General features: G+C 42.2%; 1 pseudogene; it reads left to right on the top strand.

Moving 5' to 3' along the window:
- Positions 1-5,168: 5,168 nt before the first annotated feature.
- LOC103193743 lies at positions 5,169-5,960 on the top strand (annotated as a pseudogene).
- Positions 5,961-6,723: the final 763 nt, after the last annotated feature.

Raw genomic sequence — 6,723 nt, 5'->3', positions numbered from 1 at the left:
TTTCTAACTCCAGATCTTTATACATTTCATTACTGTAATTGGTTTTGTCTTCTCGAGCTGCTTTTTGAAATCTTCTGTTCAGCTCTTTCATCTTGTTATTTCTTCCATTTGCTTTAGCTATTCTCCACTCAAGGGCAAGCTTGAGAGTCTCTTCTAAAACCCATTTTGGTCTTTTCTTCCTTTCTTGTCTTTTTAATGACCTCCTGCTTTCTTCATGGATGATGTTCTTGATGTCATCCCACAATTCCTCTGGTTTTTGGTCATTGGTGTTCAATGCATCAAATCTATTTTTTAAATGGTCTCTAAATTAAGGAGGCATATATTCAAGGCCATATTTTGGCTCTTGTGAACTTGTTTTAATTGTCTTCAACTTCAACTTGAATGTGCAAATGAGCATTTGATGGTGTGTTCCACAATCAGCTCCTGGTCTTGTTTTGGCTGAAGATATTGAGTTTCTCCATCACCTCCTGCCACAGATGTCATCACTCTGATTCCTGTGTACTCCATCTGGTGAAGTCCACATGTACAGCCACCGTTTGAGTTGTTGAATGGAATTAAGTAGGTGGAGGAGGAGAAATAAGGAACAGTGTTCTTGACAAAAGGAAGCAAAATCTTGGGGGCAAGAAAGAGCTTCTCTTAATGGGAGAAATGAAAAATCAATATGCTGGTATGCAGAGTGAGAAAGAGAAGGGCATCAGATGCAGTGGCTGCAAGGAGACAGCTGCTGGGCCATGCAGGACCCATTAACTATGGTAGGGAGTTAGTCTGAATCCTAAGAGAAACCAGAAAATAATAAATGGTTCTTAAGTGAGCTGCTGTATGGAGACTGGACTGAGGAGAGAAAGAAAATATTAAAGGAGGAGGCTAGGTGAAAGTGTGGTTTGCATGAAGAGAGAAGGAAGTGGATGGATATGAGAGATATTTTGGACTTGGAGTTGAAAAGACCTGATAATTGATTGGATGTGGGACAGGAGGAAGAAAGGCTGCCCAAGAAAATCCCCAGAATTCTGGCTTGCACACTGGTCTCTATTACATTTATCACAATATTTGCCTGACACTGTGGTCTTCTATCCCAAACTCCAACCGCATGAAGATTGGAGATGTTGTCGTATGTCTACCACCATCACCAGTTGCTATGGAGTCATCTCTGACTCATGGAGACTCCATGTGCATCAGATTATAACTTTGCTCCATACAGATTTCCATGAATTTTCAAAAGTAAATTGCCAAGCTTTTCCTTTGAGGTGACTCTAGATAACCTCAAACCTCCAACCTTTTGGTAGCAGTCAAATGTGTTAACTGATTCCACCATCCAGGGACTCCTTTGTAAGTACATGTGTTGTTCTTATTAGGTGCCCATTGAGTCAGTTACATGTCATAGCAGAATAAAACATTGCCTGGTCCTGTGCCAATCTCATAATAGTAGATATGTTTGAGTCCATTGTTACAGCCACCGTGTCAATCTTTCTCATTGAAGGTCTTCCCCTTTTTCACTGACCCTCTACTGGACTACATGAAGAAGAACATAGCATCAGTATGGGAGGAAGACTCATTAACAACCTGCGATATGTAGATGACACAACTTTGCTTGTTGAAGGTGAGGAAGAATTGAAGTACTTACTGATGAAGATCAAAGATGACTGCCTTCAGTATGGCTTACCCCTCTTCATAAAGAAAACAAATATCCTCACAACTGGACCAATAAGAAACATCACGATAAACAGAGAAAATACTCATGTTGTCAAGGATTTCATTTTACTTGGATCCACAACTGGATCCTATGGAAGCAGCAGGCAAGAAATCAAATGACATATTGCATTGGAAAAATCCATTGCAAAAAACCTTGTTAAAATCTTAGAAATCAAAGATGTCATTTTTATGACTAAAATGCACCTTAGTCAAGCTATGGTCCTTTCAGTCACCTTATATGCATGTAGAAGTTGGATAATGAAAAAGAAAGACCTAGGAAGAACTGATGCATTTGAATTATGGTGTTGGTGTTAATATTTAATAAACCGTGGACTACCAAAAGATTAAACAAATCTGTCTTGGAAGAAGTACAGCAAGAATGTTCCTTAGAAGTGAGGGTGATGAGACTTTGTCTTGCTTCCTTTGGACATGTTATCAGGAGTGACAAATTCCTGGAGAAAGATATCATGCTTGGTAAAGTATAAGAACCAAACCAGATTCTCTGCCAGCAAGTCAGTTCCAAGTCAGCGACCCCCATTGGGTTTTGGAGGTAGTAAACCTTTACAGAAGTAGATGGCCCCATCTTCCTTCCACAGAGCACTTGATGGGTTTGAACCTCTGACCTTCTGTTGTTGTTGTTGTTATGTGCCATCGAGTCAGCCCTGACTCATAGCTACCCCTCCTTGGGTTTCCGAGGCAGTATCACTACGGAAGTAGGATTGCCCAACCTTCCTTCCGAGGAGTGGCTGGTGGGTTTGAACCGCCAGCCGTCTGGTTAGCAGGCAAGTGTCTTAGCCACTATGCTACCAGAGCTCCCTGACCTTCTAGTAGCAGCCAATGCTTTGTACACTATGCTACCAAAGCTCCTTAGGTAAAAGTATAGCATCAGTAAAGTACATGTGTTGTTATATGCCGTCAAGTCGGATCCGACTCATAGTGACCCCTCCTTGGGTTTCCGAGGCAGTATCACTACAGAAGTAGATTGCTCCATCTTCCTTCCGAGGAGTGGCTGGTGGATTTGAACCTCCAGCCTTCTGGTTAGCAGTCAAGTGCCTTAGCCACTATGCTACCAGAGCTCCCAAAGTGCATGTAGCTGCATAATAAATACTTTAATGAATGACTTCTGTCTTCCAGAGCCAACAGTCCTGTAGTTCTCAAATCTGTCAGGAGATGGCAGCACAAGAAAACTAAGTAGCCAGTCACTTTTTCCTGTGATCTAAAGCTCATTTCCTGCAGTCTAATGACTTTGACTCCCTTTGGGAGTTTTTCCCTCGGTCCAAATTCCCAGAAAAGAGCTCTTTCCCCAGCTTTTCCGAACACCTTTAGTAGACGGTGTGACTAAACCAGGGAACTTTTCATGCGAGGGCCAAGGTCTGAATTTACTCAGTCATTTTGTGGCTAGGTCCTCTTTATTTTCATCGCTGCTGGTTTTGCACAGGCTCCCATCGTCCCATTCTTTGCCTTTCACGGAGCACTTAGGCAGAGAAACTCAGTGGTGCTGAATGGTCCACGCTGGACATTTCTCTTCCTGTTGTTTGAGCCTGTGTATAAAAATGAGATAGTCTCAGTGAACCCTTTCCAGGTACATCAAGGGAAGGTGGGGAAAAGCCTGGGAACCAAAGGTGGATTTAGAGCTAGGAAAGGGAGGTTAGAATCACACAAGGAAGTGAGCAAGGCCAGATAAAAGATGCGTTCTGAACCCCCCCACCCCCCAAAAAAACACCTCACTACTGTGGAATTGATTTGGCTCATAGCAACCCTTCCTTGAGTTTCTGAGGCAGGTACTTCTACAGAAGTAGATTGCCAAATCTTCTCTCCGAGGAGTGGGTGGTGGGTCCGAGGAGTGGGTGATGGGTTTGAACCACCAGCCTTCTGGTTAGAGTCAAATGCCTTAAGCACTACGCCACCAGGAGCAGCTTAAAATACTCCTGGATGATGTAAGTAAAAGGACTGTGATTTTCCAAGGAAATATAACTTACTGAGTAAAGAATGAGAAAGATGAGGGGCAAGGGTGGCAGGAAGGAACCCTGGTGGCATAATGGTTAAGTGCTCAGCTACTAAGAAAGAGTCAAAATCAACTCAATAGCATCCAACAACAATAGGGTGGCAGATAAAAAGTATGAAGAGCAAAGACCTGCTGAGAGACAAAGTAAATTGAAGTTCACTTTATGGGACACAATGCCAGGAGGAGCAAAAATCAAAACCCAGAACCATCTCACCTAATGCAAGGGAACTGGTTACTATAGGCTAATGTAAAGGTTTGTGGCTACATATGACAGTGTATCCAGGACTTCTGTGTTTCTCGTTGTTGAGAATCCTTTGTCATGATCAACACTGTGAGAAGAATTTTACTCTGTAGGACAAATTGCAAGAATCATTATCCTCACTACCATTCTTCTCCATCAAGTTCCCACTATCTGATCCCTTGTGACTTCTTCTTTTGTTCCTCACCCTTCCTGCTCCTTGCCTCTTACCCTTTCTGGCTTTTTGCTCCTTGGAGAATTGAAAGAACTAGTGATCCCCAGTTCCAGGAGCCTCAGTATTCTCCTAACCTCACAAATATCTCTTTCAACCTCTGAAAGATATCTGAAGTACCAAAAAGTCATTTAATACCTTTATTAATATTATTTTTTATTATTATACTTTAGTATGTACATTATCTGTTATATTGATCCAGCACTCATCTGTCAGTTTGTTGTACTGTGGTGGCTTATATGTTGCCATGATGTTAGAAGCTGTGCCACCAATATTTCCAATACAAGCAGGGTCAACCATGGTGGACAGGTTTCAGCAGAGCTTCTAAACTAAGACAGACTAGGAAGGAGGACCTGGAAATCTACTTCTGGAAAAAAATTGAACACTGAAAACCTTACGAATAGCAGCAGAATATTGTCAGATATAGTCCTGGAAGATGAGCTCGTAAGGTTGAGCCAAAACCAAACTTATTGCCGTCGAGTCAACTGGGCTCATAGCAACCCCTCCTTGGGTTTCTGAGGCAGCGTCACTACAGAAGTAGATTACCCAATCTTCCTTCCGAGGAGTGGCTGATGGGTTTGAACCACCACCCTTCTGGTTAGTGTCAAATGCCTTAATATGACTGGGTAAGAGCTTCTTCCTTGAAGCAGAGTCAATCTTAAAAATATAGATGGAGTGAAGCTCAAGAGACCTTAATTTGTTGATTTGGCATGATTCAAAATAATAAGAAACAACTGCAAACATCCATTACTAATTAGAATGTGGAATGTGCAAAGTATGAATCTAGGAAAATTGGAGGTCATCAAAAATGAAACGGAATGCATAAAGATCAATATCCTGGACATTGATGAGCTGAAATGGACTGGTACTGGCCATTTTGAATTGATCATGTGATCTACTATGCTGAGAGCGACACATTGAAGAGGAATGGTGTTGCCTGGGCTAGAGTTGCTATAGCAGAGGTGGCACCTAGAGGAGGCTCTTGCCACCGATCAGAATTGGGGATGTCGAAGAACATGGTGCCATCAGCCCAGTTCTGGAAGGTGGACATGGATGAGCATGACAAGAACAAGTTTGTGGACAAGGAAGATGGGGGCAACGGGCAGGCCAAGCATGACGAAGGCAAGGTGAACTCCTGGCTGAGAGAAGGAAACACGACGGCTGCTCTATAAGCATCCCCACCCCCATCAACACCAAGAGTCAGGAGGTGAAGGATCCAGCAGGCAGCATTGTCTTGAAGGTGCTCATTCTGTTTATTATTATTATTATTATTGTGATTTGGGTGAAAGTTTACAGAGCAAATTCACTTTCCATACAGCAGCTCACATACACTTTGTCTCCTGACATTGACTGCAATTTCCCACAATGCAACAGCTCCCCTCCCACTTCCTCCTCATAGTTATGTCTTCCCTGTGTCCTTCCCTCCCATGCACTTCTGCCCCCCAAGCTGTCTGCCTGTGCATACACAGCCCTTGAAGGTGCTCATCTCTTTTAAAGCTAATGATATTGAAAAGGCAGTTCAATCTCTGGATAAGAATGATGTGGATCTCCTAATGAAGTACATTTATAAAGGCTTTGAAAGCCCCTCTGACAATAGCAGTGGTGTGTTATTGTAATGGCATGAAAAGATGCTTGCTGCTGGAGGAGTACGGTCCATCGTTCAAGTCTTGACTGCAAAGAAAAACTGCACAGTCCAGCAGAAACTGGATATCTTCCAGGGTGTGGGAGCTGCTGACACAAAGACCAAAACAACCATATGCCGCTGCTGCCTTTTGGATAGCATCTGTGTCTCTTAGCTCTGCCTTTTTGCTTCCTTTGTCATATCTGTAAAGATGAAAATTACATATGTCAGTTTTCCTTTCATGAAAATTGGGGTAACATAGAGGAAATTTTGTTTCAACAAAAGTGTTTTCATGCTTTCAAAAACATTTCAGTGATGTGTATACAAGTCTCTATATAGTATAACTTACATTCAAGTATAATTGTGCAATTTTTAACTCCTACTGGATAAAAATCCTTGCTTACCTGAGCCCATTGTTGCAGCCACTGTGTCACGCCATCTAATTGAAGTCCTTCCTCCTTTTCGCTGACCCTCCACCTTACCAAGCATGACATCTTTCTCCAGGGAATCGTTCCTTCTGACAACATGACCAAAGTAAGTGAGATGAAGTCTGGCCATTCTTGCTTCCAAGAAGCACTCCAGCTGCACTTCTTCCAGGACAGATTTGTTAGTTCTTCAAGGATTTCAAGATGTTTAGCAACTTCTGAAATTGATCAAACGTGCAATTAAGGTGTATTGATTATTGCTGGTGATTGGAATGGGAAAGTTGGAAACAAACAAGAAGGATCAGTAGCTGGATATTATGAAATTATGCAGGCTGCTGCAGGACTGGGCAGTGTTTCATTCTTTTGTACATAGGGTCAGAGCCGACTCGATAGCACCCAACAACAACAATATTAGTTAAAAATAGCTTGGGTTGATTTTTGGTTTAGGTGTTTTTCTTTTCTTTTTTTTTAAATTGTGATTTGGGTGAAGATTTACAGAGCAAATTCACTTTC

Source organism: Orycteropus afer, unplaced genomic scaffold, assembly GCF_000298275.1.
Source record: "Orycteropus afer afer isolate SDZICR_OR568_19922 unplaced genomic scaffold, OryAfe1.0 scaffold00039, whole genome shotgun sequence".
Lineage (NCBI taxonomy): Eukaryota > Metazoa > Chordata > Mammalia > Tubulidentata > Orycteropodidae > Orycteropus > Orycteropus afer.
This window is presented reverse-complemented; position numbering and strand designations above follow the sequence as displayed.